At 47.0% G+C, this 16,820-nt stretch overlaps 13 non-coding genes across 13 annotated transcripts; all 13 read left to right on the forward strand.

Moving 5' to 3' along the window:
- The first annotated feature begins 716 nt into the window (after positions 1 to 716).
- On the forward strand, positions 717 to 907 carry LOC142263599 (U2 spliceosomal RNA). The gene has a single exon (XR_012730622.1). It is a non-coding gene; the product is annotated as a U2 spliceosomal RNA (small nuclear RNA).
- A 1,117-nt stretch (positions 908 to 2,024) lies between these two features.
- On the forward strand, positions 2,025 to 2,215 carry LOC142263600 (U2 spliceosomal RNA). The gene has a single exon (XR_012730623.1). It is a non-coding gene; the product is annotated as a U2 spliceosomal RNA (small nuclear RNA).
- A 1,117-nt stretch (positions 2,216 to 3,332) lies between these two features.
- LOC142263601 (U2 spliceosomal RNA) lies at positions 3,333 to 3,523 on the forward strand. The gene has a single exon (XR_012730624.1). It is a non-coding gene; the product is annotated as a U2 spliceosomal RNA (small nuclear RNA).
- A 1,117-nt stretch (positions 3,524 to 4,640) lies between these two features.
- On the forward strand, positions 4,641 to 4,831 carry LOC142263527 (U2 spliceosomal RNA). The gene has a single exon (XR_012730575.1). It is a non-coding gene; the product is annotated as a U2 spliceosomal RNA (small nuclear RNA).
- Positions 4,832 to 6,153: 1,322 nt separating this feature from the next.
- On the forward strand, positions 6,154 to 6,338 carry LOC142263555 (U2 spliceosomal RNA). Its single transcript, XR_012730599.1, has one exon. It is a non-coding gene; the product is annotated as a U2 spliceosomal RNA (small nuclear RNA).
- Positions 6,339 to 7,455: 1,117 nt separating this feature from the next.
- Positions 7,456 to 7,646, forward strand: LOC142263603 (U2 spliceosomal RNA). Its single transcript, XR_012730626.1, has one exon. It is a non-coding gene; the product is annotated as a U2 spliceosomal RNA (small nuclear RNA).
- Positions 7,647 to 8,763: 1,117 nt separating this feature from the next.
- Positions 8,764 to 8,954, forward strand: LOC142263528 (U2 spliceosomal RNA). Its single transcript, XR_012730576.1, has one exon. It is a non-coding gene; the product is annotated as a U2 spliceosomal RNA (small nuclear RNA).
- Positions 8,955 to 10,071: 1,117 nt separating this feature from the next.
- Positions 10,072 to 10,262, forward strand: LOC142263604 (U2 spliceosomal RNA). The gene has a single exon (XR_012730627.1). It is a non-coding gene; the product is annotated as a U2 spliceosomal RNA (small nuclear RNA).
- A 1,117-nt stretch (positions 10,263 to 11,379) lies between these two features.
- On the forward strand, positions 11,380 to 11,570 carry LOC142263605 (U2 spliceosomal RNA). Its single transcript, XR_012730628.1, has one exon. It is a non-coding gene; the product is annotated as a U2 spliceosomal RNA (small nuclear RNA).
- A 1,117-nt stretch (positions 11,571 to 12,687) lies between these two features.
- On the forward strand, positions 12,688 to 12,878 carry LOC142263606 (U2 spliceosomal RNA). Its single transcript, XR_012730629.1, has one exon. It is a non-coding gene; the product is annotated as a U2 spliceosomal RNA (small nuclear RNA).
- A 1,117-nt stretch (positions 12,879 to 13,995) lies between these two features.
- LOC142263608 (U2 spliceosomal RNA) lies at positions 13,996 to 14,186 on the forward strand. The gene has a single exon (XR_012730630.1). It is a non-coding gene; the product is annotated as a U2 spliceosomal RNA (small nuclear RNA).
- Positions 14,187 to 15,303: 1,117 nt separating this feature from the next.
- Positions 15,304 to 15,494, forward strand: LOC142263609 (U2 spliceosomal RNA). Its single transcript, XR_012730631.1, has one exon. It is a non-coding gene; the product is annotated as a U2 spliceosomal RNA (small nuclear RNA).
- Positions 15,495 to 16,611: 1,117 nt separating this feature from the next.
- On the forward strand, positions 16,612 to 16,802 carry LOC142263525 (U2 spliceosomal RNA). Its single transcript, XR_012730573.1, has one exon. It is a non-coding gene; the product is annotated as a U2 spliceosomal RNA (small nuclear RNA).
- Positions 16,803 to 16,820: the final 18 nt, after the last annotated feature.

Consider the following 16,820-nt stretch of genomic DNA (forward strand, 5'->3'; position numbering starts at 1 on the left):
TAATTGGGAATAGACAAACTGTAAAAAGCCCTCTGAGAAAGCCCCTCTCTAACCTTTGTTAGTAAGCTTTTCTGTAGCCTGCCTGTTGATGTATTTTCGGTTTGAACAGTGCACAACATGAAGAGACGGAACACTGGCGGCTTGTCACAATGCCCCCCGATGACATCACAATAGCGCTGCTGCCTAGAAAACAAGCTGCGCAGAAGAAGTTGTTCTTTGGGTGGGAGGGTGGGCTAGTGGAAGGAGGGGGCAATCTCTTTTTTTCCCGGGTGGTAGGGGGATGACAGGAGAAGGGAAGCGGGTGGTGAGAAAGGTACAGAGGGCAGGGTTTGGGGGCTGGGAAGGAAAGGGAAAAGATTAGGGTTTGGGGATGATGAAAGGGCTTTCTACGGGTAAGGATGGCAAAGGGTGGCAGTGACGGAAAGTCAGGCAACCTGTCCTGTCCGTCTTTTTGTATCGTGAATTGGAAAGACTGCAAGGGGGAGGGGAGTTGCTTGCGCCCTAAAGGAGGAGTTATTCAGATTCATTGCAGTGGGCGGCGGCTGCAAAACGCACCATTCTTCTTGTTTTTGCTCTGCAAAGCAGCCTTTTCAAGGGTTGGCTTGGGTGACAAAATGTCTTGTGTAGGCGTGGGTTTGTCTCCCTCTCGCTCTCTCTCCCTAAGATGTGTCCGGCATAGGCCAGGGTGCCACTCGAGGCCCAAACCAATTCTGGTTATCGCTTCTCGGCCTTTTGGCTAAGATCAAGTGTAGTATCTGTTCTTATCAGTTTAATATCTGATACGTCCCCTATCTGGGGACCATATATTAAATGGATTTTTAGAACAGGGAGATGGAAAAAGAGCTTGCTCTGTCCACTCCACGCATTGACCTGGTATTGCAGTACCTCCAGGAACGGTGCACCCCTTCTTAACCCAGTTTCCAAAAGCAGAACTCGATTCACCTGATTCATATTAGCCCGATTAGCGAATTGAAATGAATTTTTATCTAACACACTTTTTACTTGCTTTATTCATCCAAATAGCAAACTCATCACCACTCAACTTCACCAACTCTGCTATGTCCCGTGCAGTATCTTGTTGTCAGTCTAATCTAGATCATGTGTAATTGAATGGAATAGATCCCTTTTGGACAAAGTGGAGTCAGATGCTGCAGTGACCACAGGTGTGAGAGGATCTACAATTGGCATCTGGTGTTATCTCTCTGCTTCCACTCCAAATAAAGTTACCTGTTGTTACCTGAACGTCAAATACTAAGAATGGGCGGCCTATGAAAGAATTAGTACTTTCATTAAGTATACTAAACCGGCTAATTGGGAATAGACAAACTGTAAAAAGCCCTCTGAGAAAGCCCCTCTCTAACCTTTGTTAGTAAGCTTTTCTGTAGCCTGCCTGTTGATGTATTTTCGGTTTGAACAGTGCACAACATGAAGAGACGGAACACTGGCGGCTTGTCACAATGCCCCCCGATGACATCACAATAGCGCTGCTGCCTAGAAAACAAGCTGCGCAGAAGAAGTTGTTCTTTGGGTGGGAGGGTGGGCTAGTGGAAGGAGGGGGCAATCTCTTTTTTTCCCGGGTGGTAGGGGGATGACAGGAGAAGGGAAGCGGGTGGTGAGAAAGGTACAGAGGGCAGGGTTTGGGGGCTGGGAAGGAAAGGGAAAAGATTAGGGTTTGGGGATGATGAAAGGGCTTTCTACGGGTAAGGATGGCAAAGGGTGGCAGTGACGGAAAGTCAGGCAACCTGTCCTGTCCGTCTTTTTGTATCGTGAATTGGAAAGACTGCAAGGGGGAGGGGAGTTGCTTGCGCCCTAAAGGAGGAGTTATTCAGATTCATTGCAGTGGGCGGCGGCTGCAAAACGCACCATTCTTCTTGTTTTTGCTCTGCAAAGCAGCCTTTTCAAGGGTTGGCTTGGGTGACAAAATGTCTTGTGTAGGCGTGGGTTTGTCTCCCTCTCGCTCTCTCTCCCTAAGATGTGTCCGGCATAGGCCAGGGTGCCACTCGAGGCCCAAACCAATTCTGGTTATCGCTTCTCGGCCTTTTGGCTAAGATCAAGTGTAGTATCTGTTCTTATCAGTTTAATATCTGATACGTCCCCTATCTGGGGACCATATATTAAATGGATTTTTAGAACAGGGAGATGGAAAAAGAGCTTGCTCTGTCCACTCCACGCATTGACCTGGTATTGCAGTACCTCCAGGAACGGTGCACCCCTTCTTAACCCAGTTTCCAAAAGCAGAACTCGATTCACCTGATTCATATTAGCCCGATTAGCGAATTGAAATGAATTTTTATCTAACACACTTTTTACTTGCTTTATTCATCCAAATAGCAAACTCATCACCACTCAACTTCACCAACTCTGCTATGTCCCGTGCAGTATCTTGTTGTCAGTCTAATCTAGATCATGTGTAATTGAATGGAATAGATCCCTTTTGGACAAAGTGGAGTCAGATGCTGCAGTGACCACAGGTGTGAGAGGATCTACAATTGGCATCTGGTGTTATCTCTCTGCTTCCACTCCAAATAAAGTTACCTGTTGTTACCTGAACGTCAAATACTAAGAATGGGCGGCCTATGAAAGAATTAGTACTTTCATTAAGTATACTAAACCGGCTAATTGGGAATAGACAAACTGTAAAAAGCCCTCTGAGAAAGCCCCTCTCTAACCTTTGTTAGTAAGCTTTTCTGTAGCCTGCCTGTTGATGTATTTTCGGTTTGAACAGTGCACAACATGAAGAGACGGAACACTGGCGGCTTGTCACAATGCCCCCCGATGACATCACAATAGCGCTGCTGCCTAGAAAACAAGCTGCGCAGAAGAAGTTGTTCTTTGGGTGGGAGGGTGGGCTAGTGGAAGGAGGGGGCAATCTCTTTTTTTCCCGGGTGGTAGGGGGATGACAGGAGAAGGGAAGCGGGTGGTGAGAAAGGTACAGAGGGCAGGGTTTGGGGGCTGGGAAGGAAAGGGAAAAGATTAGGGTTTGGGGATGATGAAAGGGCTTTCTACGGGTAAGGATGGCAAAGGGTGGCAGTGACGGAAAGTCAGGCAACCTGTCCTGTCCGTCTTTTTGTATCGTGAATTGGAAAGACTGCAAGGGGGAGGGGAGTTGCTTGCGCCCTAAAGGAGGAGTTATTCAGATTCATTGCAGTGGGCGGCGGCTGCAAAACGCACCATTCTTCTTGTTTTTGCTCTGCAAAGCAGCCTTTTCAAGGGTTGGCTTGGGTGACAAAATGTCTTGTGTAGGCGTGGGTTTGTCTCCCTCTCGCTCTCTCTCCCTAAGATGTGTCCGGCATAGGCCAGGGTGCCACTCGAGGCCCAAACCAATTCTGGTTATCGCTTCTCGGCCTTTTGGCTAAGATCAAGTGTAGTATCTGTTCTTATCAGTTTAATATCTGATACGTCCCCTATCTGGGGACCATATATTAAATGGATTTTTAGAACAGGGAGATGGAAAAAGAGCTTGCTCTGTCCACTCCACGCATTGACCTGGTATTGCAGTACCTCCAGGAACGGTGCACCCCTTCTTAACCCAGTTTCCAAAAGCAGAACTCGATTCACCTGATTCATATTAGCCCGATTAGCGAATTGAAATGAATTTTTATCTAACACACTTTTTACTTGCTTTATTCATCCAAATAGCAAACTCATCACCACTCAACTTCACCAACTCTGCTATGTCCCGTGCAGTATCTTGTTGTCAGTCTAATCTAGATCATGTGTAATTGAATGGAATAGATCCCTTTTGGACAAAGTGGAGTCAGATGCTGCAGTGACCACAGGTGTGAGAGGATCTACAATTGGCATCTGGTGTTATCTCTCTGCTTCCACTCCAAATAAAGTTACCTGTTGTTACCTGAACGTCAAATACTAAGAATGGGCGGCCTATGAAAGAATTAGTACTTTCATTAAGTATACTAAACCGGCTAATTGGGAATAGACAAACTGTAAAAAGCCCTCTGAGAAAGCCCCTCTCTAACCTTTGTTAGTAAGCTTTTCTGTAGCCTGCCTGTTGATGTATTTTCGGTTTGAACAGTGCACAACATGAAGAGACGGAACACTGGCGGCTTGTCACAATGCCCCCCGATGACATCACAATAGCGCTGCTGCCTAGAAAACAAGCTGCGCAGAAGAAGTTGTTCTTTGGGTGGGAGGGTGGGCTAGTGGAAGGAGGGGGCAATCTCTTTTTTTCCCGGGTGGTAGGGGGATGACAGGAGAAGGGAAGCGGGTGGTGAGAAAGGTACAGAGGGCAGGGTTTGGGGGCTGGGAAGGAAAGGGAAAAGATTAGGGTTTGGGGATGATGAAAGGGCTTTCTACGGGTAAGGATGGCAAAGGGTGGCAGTGACGGAAAGTCAGGCAACCTGTCCTGTCTGTCTTTTTGTATCGTGAATTGGAAAGACTGCAAGGGGGAGGGGAGTTGCTTGCGCCCTAAAGGAGGAGTTATTCAGATTCATTGCAGTGGGCGGCGGCTGCAAAACGCACCATTCTTCTTGTTTTTGCTCTGCAAAGCAGCCTTTTCAAGGGTTGGCTTGGGTGACAAAATGTCTTGTGTAGGCGTGGGTTTGTCTCCCTCTCGCTCTCTCTCCCTAAGATGTGTCCGGCATAGGCCAGGGTGCCACTCGAGGCCCAAACCAATTCTGGTTATCGCTTCTCGGCCTTTTGGCTAAGATCAAGTGTAGTATCTGTTCTTATCAGTTTAATATCTGATACGTCCCCTATCTGGGGACCATATATTAAATGGATTTTTAGAACAGGGAGATGGAAAAAGAGCTTGCTCTGTCCACTCCACGCATTGACCTGGTATTCCAGTACCTCCAGGAACGGTGCACCCCTTCTTAACCCAGTTTCCAAAAGCAGAACTCGATTCACCTGATTCATATTAGCCCGATTAGCGAATTGAAATGAATTTTTATCTAACACACTTTTTACTTGCTTTATTCATCCAAATAGCAAACTCATCACCACTCAACTTCACCAACTCTGCTATGTCCCGTGCAGTATCTTGTTGTCAGTCTAATCTAGATCATGTGTAATTGAATGGAATAGATCCCTTTTGGACAAAGTGGAGTCAGATGCTGCAGTGACCACAGGTGTGAGAGGATCTACAATTGGCATCTGGTGTTATCTCTCTGCTTCCACTCCAAATAAAGTTACCTGTTGTTACCTGAACGTCAAATACTAAGAATGGGCGGCCTATGAAAGAATTAGTACTTTCATTAAGTATACTAAACCGGCTAATTGGGAATAGACAAACTGTAAAAAGCCCTCTGAGAAAGCCCCTCTCTAACCTTTGTTAGTAAGCTTTTCTGTAGCCTGCCTGTTGATGTATTTTCGGTTTGAACAGTGCACAACATGAAGAGACGGAACACTGGCGGCTTGTCACAATGCCCCCCGATGACATCACAATAGCGCTGCTGCCTAGAAAACAAGCTGCGCAGAAGAAGTTGTTCTTTGGGTGGGAGGGTGGGCTAGTGGAAGGAGGGGGCAATCTCTTTTTTTCCCGGGTGGTAGGGGGATGACAGGAGAAGGGAAGCGGGTGGTGAGAAAGGTACAGAGGGCAGGGTTTGGGGGCTGGGAAGGAAAGGGAAAAGATTAGGGTTTGGGGATGATGAAAGGGCTTTCTACGGGTAAGGATGGCAAAGGGTGGCAGTGACGGAAAGTCAGGCAACCTGTCCTGTCCGTCTTTTTGTATCGTGAATTGGAAAGACTGCAAGGGGGAGGGGAGTTGCTTGCGCCCTAAAGGAGGAGTTATTCAGATTCATTGCAGTGGGCGGCGGCTGCAAAACGCACCATTCTTCTTGTTTTTGCTCTGCAAAGCAGCCTTTTCAAGGGTTGGCTTGGGTGACAAAATGTCTTGTGTAGGCGTGGGTTTGTCTCCCTCTCGCTCTCTCTCCCTAAGATGTGTCCGGCATAGGCCAGGGTGCCACTCGAGGCCCAAACCAATTCTGGTTATCGCTTCTCGGCCTTTTGGCTAAGATCAAGTGTAGTCCCTTCATTGGGTTTGCCTTGGTCTTGGCTGGGAGGAGCCCGGGCTTGCACAACCGCCGGCCTCGGGGATTGTTGCGCCTTTTGGTGCTTACGTCCCCTTATGGCTGGTGGTTCCTGGGCTCGGGAGGCGATCACCTGCGGCTCTGCGCTTTTGTGTGGTGGCCGATGACCGTTTTCTGAAATTTGCGGATGAACTCTCATCTGTTCTTATCAGTTTAATATCTGATACGTCCCCTATCTGGGGACCATATATTAAATGGATTTTTAGAACAGGGAGATGGAAAAAGAGCTTGCTCTGTCCACTCCACGCATTGACCTGGTATTGCAGTACCTCCAGGAACGGTGCACCCCTTCTTAACCCAGTTTCCAAAAGCAGAACTCGATTCACCTGATTCATATTAGCCCGATTAGCGAATTGAAATGAATTTTTATCTAACACACTTTTTACTTGCTTTATTCATCCAAATAGCAAACTCATCACCACTCAACTTCACCAACTCTGCTATGTCCCATGCAGTATCTTGTTGTCAGTCTAATCTAGATCATGTGTAATTGAATGGAATAGATCCCTTTTGGACAAAGTGGAGTCAGATGCTGCAGTGACCACAGGTGTGAGAGGATCTACAATTGGCATCTGGTGTTATCTCTCTGCTTCCACTCCAAATAAAGTTACCTGTTGTTACCTGAACGTCAAATACTAAGAATGGGCGGCCTATGAAAGAATTAGTACTTTCATTAAGTATACTAAACCGGCTAATTGGGAATAGACAAACTGTAAAAAGCCCTCTGAGAAAGCCCCTCTCTAACCTTTGTTAGTAAGCTTTTCTGTAGCCTGCCTGTTGATGTATTTTCGGTTTGAACAGTGCACAACATGAAGAGACGGAACACTGGCGGCTTGTCACAATGCCCCCCGATGACATCACAATAGCGCTGCTGCCTAGAAAACAAGCTGCGCAGAAGAAGTTGTTCTTTGGGTGGGAGGGTGGGCTAGTGGAAGGAGGGGGCAATCTCTTTTTTTCCCGGGTGGTAGGGGGATGACAGGAGAAGGGAAGCGGGTGGTGAGAAAGGTACAGAGGGCAGGGTTTGGGGGCTGGGAAGGAAAGGGAAAAGATTAGGGTTTGGGGATGATGAAAGGGCTTTCTACGGGTAAGGATGGCAAAGGGTGGCAGTGACGGAAAGTCAGGCAACCTGTCCTGTCCGTCTTTTTGTATCGTGAATTGGAAAGACTGCAAGGGGGAGGGGAGTTGCTTGCGCCCTAAAGGAGGAGTTATTCAGATTCATTGCAGTGGGCGGCGGCTGCAAAACGCACCATTCTTCTTGTTTTTGCTCTGCAAAGCAGCCTTTTCAAGGGTTGGCTTGGGTGACAAAATGTCTTGTGTAGGCGTGGGTTTGTCTCCCTCTCGCTCTCTCTCCCTAAGATGTGTCCGGCATAGGCCAGGGTGCCACTCGAGGCCCAAACCAATTCTGGTTATCGCTTCTCGGCCTTTTGGCTAAGATCAAGTGTAGTATCTGTTCTTATCAGTTTAATATCTGATACGTCCCCTATCTGGGGACCATATATTAAATGGATTTTTAGAACAGGGAGATGGAAAAAGAGCTTGCTCTGTCCACTCCACGCATTGACCTGGTATTGCAGTACCTCCAGGAACGGTGCACCCCTTCTTAACCCAGTTTCCAAAAGCAGAACTCGATTCACCTGATTCATATTAGCCCGATTAGCGAATTGAAATGAATTTTTATCTAACACACTTTTTACTTGCTTTATTCATCCAAATAGCAAACTCATCACCACTCAACTTCACCAACTCTGCTATGTCCCGTGCAGTATCTTGTTGTCAGTCTAATCTAGATCATGTGTAATTGAATGGAATAGATCCCTTTTGGACAAAGTGGAGTCAGATGCTGCAGTGACCACAGGTGTGAGAGGATCTACAATTGGCATCTGGTGTTATCTCTCTGCTTCCACTCCAAATAAAGTTACCTGTTGTTACCTGAACGTCAAATACTAAGAATGGGCGGCCTATGAAAGAATTAGTACTTTCATTAAGTATACTAAACCGGCTAATTGGGAATAGACAAACTGTAAAAAGCCCTCTGAGAAAGCCCCTCTCTAACCTTTGTTAGTAAGCTTTTCTGTAGCCTGCCTGTTGATGTATTTTCGGTTTGAACAGTGCACAACATGAAGAGACGGAACACTGGCGGCTTGTCACAATGCCCCCCGATGACATCACAATAGCGCTGCTGCCTAGAAAACAAGCTGCGCAGAAGAAGTTGTTCTTTGGGTGGGAGGGTGGGCTAGTGGAAGGAGGGGGCAATCTCTTTTTTTCCCGGGTGGTAGGGGGATGACAGGAGAAGGGAAGCGGGTGGTGAGAAAGGTACAGAGGGCAGGGTTTGGGGGCTGGGAAGGAAAGGGAAAAGATTAGGGTTTGGGGATGATGAAAGGGCTTTCTACGGGTAAGGATGGCAAAGGGTGGCAGTGACGGAAAGTCAGGCAACCTGTCCTGTCCGTCTTTTTGTATCGTGAATTGGAAAGACTGCAAGGGGGAGGGGAGTTGCTTGCGCCCTAAAGGAGGAGTTATTCAGATTCATTGCAGTGGGCGGCGGCTGCAAAACGCACCATTCTTCTTGTTTTTGCTCTGCAAAGCAGCCTTTTCAAGGGTTGGCTTGGGTGACAAAATGTCTTGTGTAGGCGTGGGTTTGTCTCCCTCTCGCTCTCTCTCCCTAAGATGTGTCCGGCATAGGCCAGGGTGCCACTCGAGGCCCAAACCAATTCTGGTTATCGCTTCTCGGCCTTTTGGCTAAGATCAAGTGTAGTATCTGTTCTTATCAGTTTAATATCTGATACGTCCCCTATCTGGGGACCATATATTAAATGGATTTTTAGAACAGGGAGATGGAAAAAGAGCTTGCTCTGTCCACTCCACGCATTGACCTGGTATTCCAGTACCTCCAGGAACGGTGCACCCCTTCTTAACCCAGTTTCCAAAAGCAGAACTCGATTCACCTGATTCATATTAGCCCGATTAGCGAATTGAAATGAATTTTTATCTAACACACTTTTTACTTGCTTTATTCATCCAAATAGCAAACTCATCACCACTCAACTTCACCAACTCTGCTATGTCCCGTGCAGTATCTTGTTGTCAGTCTAATCTAGATCATGTGTAATTGAATGGAATAGATCCCTTTTGGACAAAGTGGAGTCAGATGCTGCAGTGACCACAGGTGTGAGAGGATCTACAATTGGCATCTGGTGTTATCTCTCTGCTTCCACTCCAAATAAAGTTACCTGTTGTTACCTGAACGTCAAATACTAAGAATGGGCGGCCTATGAAAGAATTAGTACTTTCATTAAGTATACTAAACCGGCTAATTGGGAATAGACAAACTGTAAAAAGCCCTCTGAGAAAGCCCCTCTCTAACCTTTGTTAGTAAGCTTTTCTGTAGCCTGCCTGTTGATGTATTTTCGGTTTGAACAGTGCACAACATGAAGAGACGGAACACTGGCGGCTTGTCACAATGCCCCCCGATGACATCACAATAGCGCTGCTGCCTAGAAAACAAGCTGCGCAGAAGAAGTTGTTCTTTGGGTGGGAGGGTGGGCTAGTGGAAGGAGGGGGCAATCTCTTTTTTTCCCGGGTGGTAGGGGGATGACAGGAGAAGGGAAGCGGGTGGTGAGAAAGGTACAGAGGGCAGGGTTTGGGGGCTGGGAAGGAAAGGGAAAAGATTAGGGTTTGGGGATGATGAAAGGGCTTTCTACGGGTAAGGATGGCAAAGGGTGGCAGTGACGGAAAGTCAGGCAACCTGTCCTGTCCGTCTTTTTGTATCGTGAATTGGAAAGACTGCAAGGGGGAGGGGAGTTGCTTGCGCCCTAAAGGAGGAGTTATTCAGATTCATTGCAGTGGGCGGCGGCTGCAAAACGCACCATTCTTCTTGTTTTTGCTCTGCAAAGCAGCCTTTTCAAGGGTTGGCTTGGGTGACAAAATGTCTTGTGTAGGCGTGGGTTTGTCTCCCTCTCGCTCTCTCTCCCTAAGATGTGTCCGGCATAGGCCAGGGTGCCACTCGAGGCCCAAACCAATTCTGGTTATCGCTTCTCGGCCTTTTGGCTAAGATCAAGTGTAGTATCTGTTCTTATCAGTTTAATATCTGATACGTCCCCTATCTGGGGACCATATATTAAATGGATTTTTAGAACAGGGAGATGGAAAAAGAGCTTGCTCTGTCCACTCCACGCATTGACCTGGTATTGCAGTACCTCCAGGAACGGTGCACCCCTTCTTAACCCAGTTTCCAAAAGCAGAACTCGATTCACCTGATTCATATTAGCCCGATTAGCGAATTGAAATGAATTTTTATCTAACACACTTTTTACTTGCTTTATTCATCCAAATAGCAAACTCATCACCACTCAACTTCACCAACTCTGCTATGTCCCGTGCAGTATCTTGTTGTCAGTCTAATCTAGATCATGTGTAATTGAATGGAATAGATCCCTTTTGGACAAAGTGGAGTCAGATGCTGCAGTGACCACAGGTGTGAGAGGATCTACAATTGGCATCTGGTGTTATCTCTCTGCTTCCACTCCAAATAAAGTTACCTGTTGTTACCTGAACGTCAAATACTAAGAATGGGCGGCCTATGAAAGAATTAGTACTTTCATTAAGTATACTAAACCGGCTAATTGGGAATAGACAAACTGTAAAAAGCCCTCTGAGAAAGCCCCTCTCTAACCTTTGTTAGTAAGCTTTTCTGTAGCCTGCCTGTTGATGTATTTTCGGTTTGAACAGTGCACAACATGAAGAGACGGAACACTGGCGGCTTGTCACAATGTCCCCCGATGACATCACAATAGCGCTGCTGCCTAGAAAACAAGCTGCGCAGAAGAAGTTGTTCTTTGGGTGGGAGGGTGGGCTAGTGGAAGGAGGGGGCAATCTCTTTTTTTCCCGGGTGGTAGGGGGATGACAGGAGAAGGGAAGCGGGTGGTGAGAAAGGTACAGAGGGCAGGGTTTGGGGGCTGGGAAGGAAAGGGAAAAGATTAGGGTTTGGGGATGATGAAAGGGCTTTCTACGGGTAAGGATGGCAAAGGGTGGCAGTGACGGAAAGTCAGGCAACCTGTCCTGTCCGTCTTTTTGTATCGTGAATTGGAAAGACTGCAAGGGGGAGGGGAGTTGCTTGCGCCCTAAAGGAGGAGTTATTCAGATTCATTGCAGTGGGCGGCGGCTGCAAAACGCACCATTCTTCTTGTTTTTGCTCTGCAAAGCAGCCTTTTCAAGGGTTGGCTTGGGTGACAAAATGTCTTGTGTAGGCGTGGGTTTGTCTCCCTCTCGCTCTCTCTCCCTAATATGTGTCCGGCATAGGCCAGGGTGCCACTCGAGGCCCAAACCAATTCTGGTTATCGCTTCTCGGCCTTTTGGCTAAGATCAAGTGTAGTATCTGTTCTTATCAGTTTAATATCTGATACGTCCCCTATCTGGGGACCATATATTAAATGGATTTTTAGAACAGGGAGATGGAAAAAGAGCTTGCTCTGTCCACTCCACGCATTGACCTGGTATTGCAGTACCTCCAGGAACGGTGCACCCCTTCTTAACCCAGTTTCCAAAAGCAGAACTCGATTCACCTGATTCATATTAGCCCGATTAGCGAATTGAAATGAATTTTTATCTAACACACTTTTTACTTGCTTTATTCATCCAAATAGCAAACTCATCACCACTCAACTTCACCAACTCTGCTATGTCCCGTGCAGTATCTTGTTGTCAGTCTAATCTAGATCATGTGTAATTGAATGGAATAGATCCCTTTTGGACAAAGTGGAGTCAGATGCTGCAGTGACCACAGGTGTGAGAGGATCTACAATTGGCATCTGGTGTTATCTCTCTGCTTCCACTCCAAATAAAGTTACCTGTTGTTACCTGAACGTCAAATACTAAGAATGGGCGGCCTATGAAAGAATTAGTACTTTCATTAAGTATACTAAACCGGCTAATTGGGAATAGACAAACTGTAAAAAGCCCTCTGAGAAAGCCCCTCTCTAACCTTTGTTAGTAAGCTTTTCTGTAGCCTGCCTGTTGATGTATTTTCGGTTTGAACAGTGCACAACATGAAGAGACGGAACACTGGCGGCTTGTCACAATGCCCCCCGATGACATCACAATAGCGCTGCTGCCTAGAAAACAAGCTGCGCAGAAGAAGTTGTTCTTTGGGTGGGAGGGTGGGCTAGTGGAAGGAGGGGGCAATCTCTTTTTTTCCCGGGTGGTAGGGGGATGACAGGAGAAGGGAAGCGGGTGGTGAGAAAGGTACAGAGGGCAGGGTTTGGGGGCTGGGAAGGAAAGGGAAAAGATTAGGGTTTGGGGATGATGAAAGGGCTTTCTACGGGTAAGGATGGCAAAGGGTGGCAGTGACGGAAAGTCAGGCAACCTTTCCTGTCCGTCTTTTTGTATCGTGAATTGGAAAGACTGCAAGGGGGAGGGGAGTTGCTTGCGCCCTAAAGGAGGAGTTATTCAGATTCATTGCAGTGGGCGGCGGCTGCAAAACGCACCATTCTTCTTGTTTTTGCTCTGCAAAGCAGCCTTTTCAAGGGTTGGCTTGGGAGACAAAATGTCTTGTGTAGGCGTGGGTTTGTCTCCCTCTCGCTCTCTCTCCCTAAGATGTGTCCGGCATAGGCCAGGGTGCCACTCGAGGCCCAAACCAATTCTGGTTATCGCTTCTCGGCCTTTTGGCTAAGATCAAGTGTAGTATCTGTTCTTATCAGTTTAATATCTGATACGTCCCCTATCTGGGGACCATATATTAAATGGATTTTTAGAACAGGGAGATGGAAAAAGAGCTTGCTCTGTCCACTCCACGCATTGACCTGGTATTGCAGTACCTCCAGGAACGGTGCACCCCTTCTTAACCCAGTTTCCAAAAGCAGAACTCGATTCACCTGATTCATATTAGCCCGATTAGCGAATTGAAATGAATTTTTATCTAACACACTTTTTACTTGCTTTATTCATCCAAATAGCAAACTCATCACCACTCAACTTCACCAACTCTGCTATGTCCCGTGCAGTATCTTGTTGTCAGTCTAATCTAGATCATGTGTAATTGAATGGAATAGATCCCTTTTGGACAAAGTGGAGTCAGATGCTGCAGTGACCACAGGTGTGAGAGGATCTACAATTGGCATCTGGTGTTATCTCTCTGCTTCCACTCCAAATAAAGTTACCTGTTGTTACCTGAACGTCAAATACTAAGAATGGGCGGCCTATGAAAGAATTAGTACTTTCATTAAGTATACTAAACCGGCTAATTGGGAATAGACAAACTGTAAAAAGCCCTCTGAGAAAGCCCCTCTCTAACCTTTGTTAGTAAGCTTTTCTGTAGCCTGCCTGTTGATGTATTTTCGGTTTGAACAGTGCACAACATGAAGAGACGGAACACTGGCGGCTTGTCACAATGCCCCCCGATGACATCACAATAGCGCTGCTGCCTAGAAAACAAGCTGCGCAGAAGAAGTTGTTCTTTGGGTGGGAGGGTGGGCTAGTGGAAGGAGGGGGCAATCTCTTTTTTTCCCGGGTGGTAGGGGGATGACAGGAGAAGGGAAGCGGGTGGTGAGAAAGGTACAGAGGGCAGGGTTTGGGGGCTGGGAAGGAAAGGGAAAAGATTAGGGTTTGGGGATGATGAAAGGGCTTTCTACGGGTAAGGATGGCAAAGGGTGGCAGTGACGGAAAGTCAGGCAACCTGTCCTGTCCGTCTTTTTGTATCGTGAATTGGAAAGACTGCAAGGGGGAGGGGAGTTGCTTGCGCCCTAAAGGAGGAGTTATTCAGATTCATTGCAGTGGGCGGCGGCTGCAAAACGCACCATTCTTCTTGTTTTTGCTCTGCAAAGCAGCCTTTTCAAGGGTTGGCTTGGGTGACAAAATGTCTTGTGTAGGCGTGGGTTTGTCTCCCTCTCGCTCTCTCTCCCTAAGATGTGTCCGGCATAGGCCAGGGTGCCACTCGAGGCCCAAACCAATTCTGGTTATCGCTTCTCGGCCTTTTGGCTAAGATCAAGTGTAGTATCTGTTCTTATCAGTTTAATATCTGATACGTCCCCTATCTGGGGACCATATATTAAATGGATTTTTAGAACAGGGAGATGGAAAAAGAGCTTGCTCTGTCCACTCCACGCATTGACCTGGTATTGCAGTACCTCCAGGAACGGTGCACCCCTTCTTAACCCAGTTTCCAAAAGCAGAACTCGATTCACCTGATTCATATTAGCCCGATTAGCGAATTGAAATGAATTTTTATCTAACACACTTTTTACTTGCTTTATTCATCCAAATAGCAAACTCATCACCACTCAACTTCACCAACTCTGCTATGTCCCGTGCAGTATCTTGTTGTCAGTCTAATCTAGATCATGTGTAATTGAATGGAATAGATCCCTTTTGGACAAAGTGGAGTCAGATGCTGCAGTGACCACAGGTGTGAGAGGATCTACAATTGGCATCTGGTGTTATCTCTCTGCTTCCACTCCAAATAAAGTTACCTGTTGTTACCTGAACGTCAAATACTAAGAATGGGCGGCCTATGAAAGAATTAGTACTTTCATTAAGTATACTAAACCGGCTAATTGGGAATAGACAAACTGTAAAAAGCCCTCTGAGAAAGCCCCTCTCTAACCTTTGTTAGTAAGCTTTTCTGTAGCCTGCCTGTTGATGTATTTTCGGTTTGAACAGTGCACAACATGAAGAGACGGAACACTGGCGGCTTGTCACAATGCCCCCCGATGACATCACAATAGCGCTGCTGCCTAGAAAACAAGCTGCGCAGAAGAAGTTGTTCTTTGGGTGGGAGGGTGGGCTAGTGGAAGGAGGGGGCAATCTCTTTTTTTCCCGGGTGGTAGGGGGATGACAGGAGAAGGGAAGCGGGTGGTGAGAAAGGTACAGAGGGCAGGGTTTGGGGGCTGGGAAGGAAAGGGAAAAGATTAGGGTTTGGGGATGATGAAAGGGCTTTCTACGGGTAAGGATGGCAAAGGGTGGCAGTGACGGAAAGTCAGGCAACCTGTCCTGTCCGTCTTTTTGTATCGTGAATTGGAAAGACTGCAAGGGGGAGGGGAGTTGCTTGCGCCCTAAAGGAGGAGTTATTCAGATTCATTGCAGTGGGCGGCGGCTGCAAAACGCACCATTCTTCTTGTTTTTGCTCTGCAAAGCAGCCTTTTCAAGGGTTGGCTTGGGTGACAAAATGTCTTGTGTAGGCGTGGGTTTGTCTCCCTCTCGCTCTCTCTCCCTAAGATGTGTCCGGCATAGGCCAGGGTGCCACTCGAGGCCCAAACCAATTCTGGTTATCGCTTCTCGGCCTTTTGGCTAAGATCAAGTGTAGTATCTGTTCTTATCAGTTTAATATCTGATACGTCCCCTATCTGGGGACCATATATTAAATGGATTTTTAGAACAGGGAGATGGAAAAAGAGCTTGCTCTGTCCACTCCACGCATTGACCTGGTATTGCAGTACCTCCAGGAACGGTGCACCCCTTCTTAACCCAGTTTCCAAAAGCAGAACTCGATTCACCTGATTCATATTAGCCCGATTAGCGAATTGAAATGAATTTTTATCTAACACACTTTTTACTTGCTTTATTCATCCAAATAGCAAACTCATCACCACTCAACTTCACCAACTCTGCTATGTCCCGTGCAGTATCTTGTTGTCAGTCTAATCTAGATCATGTGTAATTGAATGGAATAGATCCCTTTTGGACAAAGTGGAGTCAGATGCTGCAGTGACCACAGGTGTGAGAGGATCTACAATTGGCATCTGGTGTTATCTCTCTGCTTCCACTCCAAATAAAGTTACCTGTTGTTACCTGAACGTCAAATACTAAGAATGGGCGGCCTATGAAAGAATTAGTACTTTCATTAAGTATACTAAACCGGCTAATTGGGAATAGACAAACTGTAAAAAGCCCTCTGAGAAAGCCCCTCTCTAACCTTTGTTAGTAAGCTTTTCTGTAGCCTGCCTGTTGATGTATTTTCGGTTTGAACAGTGCACAACATGAAGAGACGGAACACTGGCGGCTTGTCACAATGCCCCCCGATGACATCACAATAGCGCTGCTGCCTAGAAAACAAGCTGCGCAGAAGAAGTTGTTCTTTGGGTGGGAGGGTGGGCTAGTGGAAGGAGGGGGCAATCTCTTTTTTTCCCGGGTGGTAGGGGGATGACAGGAGAAGGGAAGCGGGTGGTGAGAAAGGTACAGAGGGCAGGGTTTGGGGGCTGGGAAGGAAAGGGAAAAGATTAGGGTTTGGGGATGATGAAAGGGCTTTCTACGGGTAAGGATGGCAAAGGGTGGCAGTGACGGAAAGTCAGGCAACCTGTCCTGTCCGTCTTTTTGTATCATGAATTGGAAAGACTGCAAGGGGGAGGGGAGTTGCTTGCACCCTAAAGGAGGAGTTATTCAGATTCATTGCAGTGGGCGGCGGCTGCAAAACGCACCATTCTTCTTGTTTTTGCTCTGCAAAGCAGCCTTTTCAAGGGTTGGCTTGGGTGACAAAATGTCTTGTGTAGGCGTGGGTTTGTCTCCCTCTCGCTCTCTCTCCCTAAGATGTGTCCGGCATAGGCCAGGGTGCCACTCGAGGCCCAAACCAATTCTGGTTATCGCTTCTCGGCCTTTTGGCCAAGATCAAGTGTAGTATCTGTTCTTATCAGTTTAATATCTGATACGTCCCCTATCTGGGGACCATATATTAAATGGATTTTTAGAACAGGGAGATGGAAAAAGAGCTTGCTCTGTCCACTCCACGCATTGACCTGGTATTGCAGTACCTCCAGGAACGGTGCACCCCTTCTTAACCCAGTTTCCAAA

Source organism: Anomaloglossus baeobatrachus, unplaced genomic scaffold (assembly GCF_048569485.1).
Source record: "Anomaloglossus baeobatrachus isolate aAnoBae1 unplaced genomic scaffold, aAnoBae1.hap1 Scaffold_2590, whole genome shotgun sequence".
NCBI classification, from domain to species: domain Eukaryota; kingdom Metazoa; phylum Chordata; class Amphibia; order Anura; family Aromobatidae; genus Anomaloglossus; species Anomaloglossus baeobatrachus.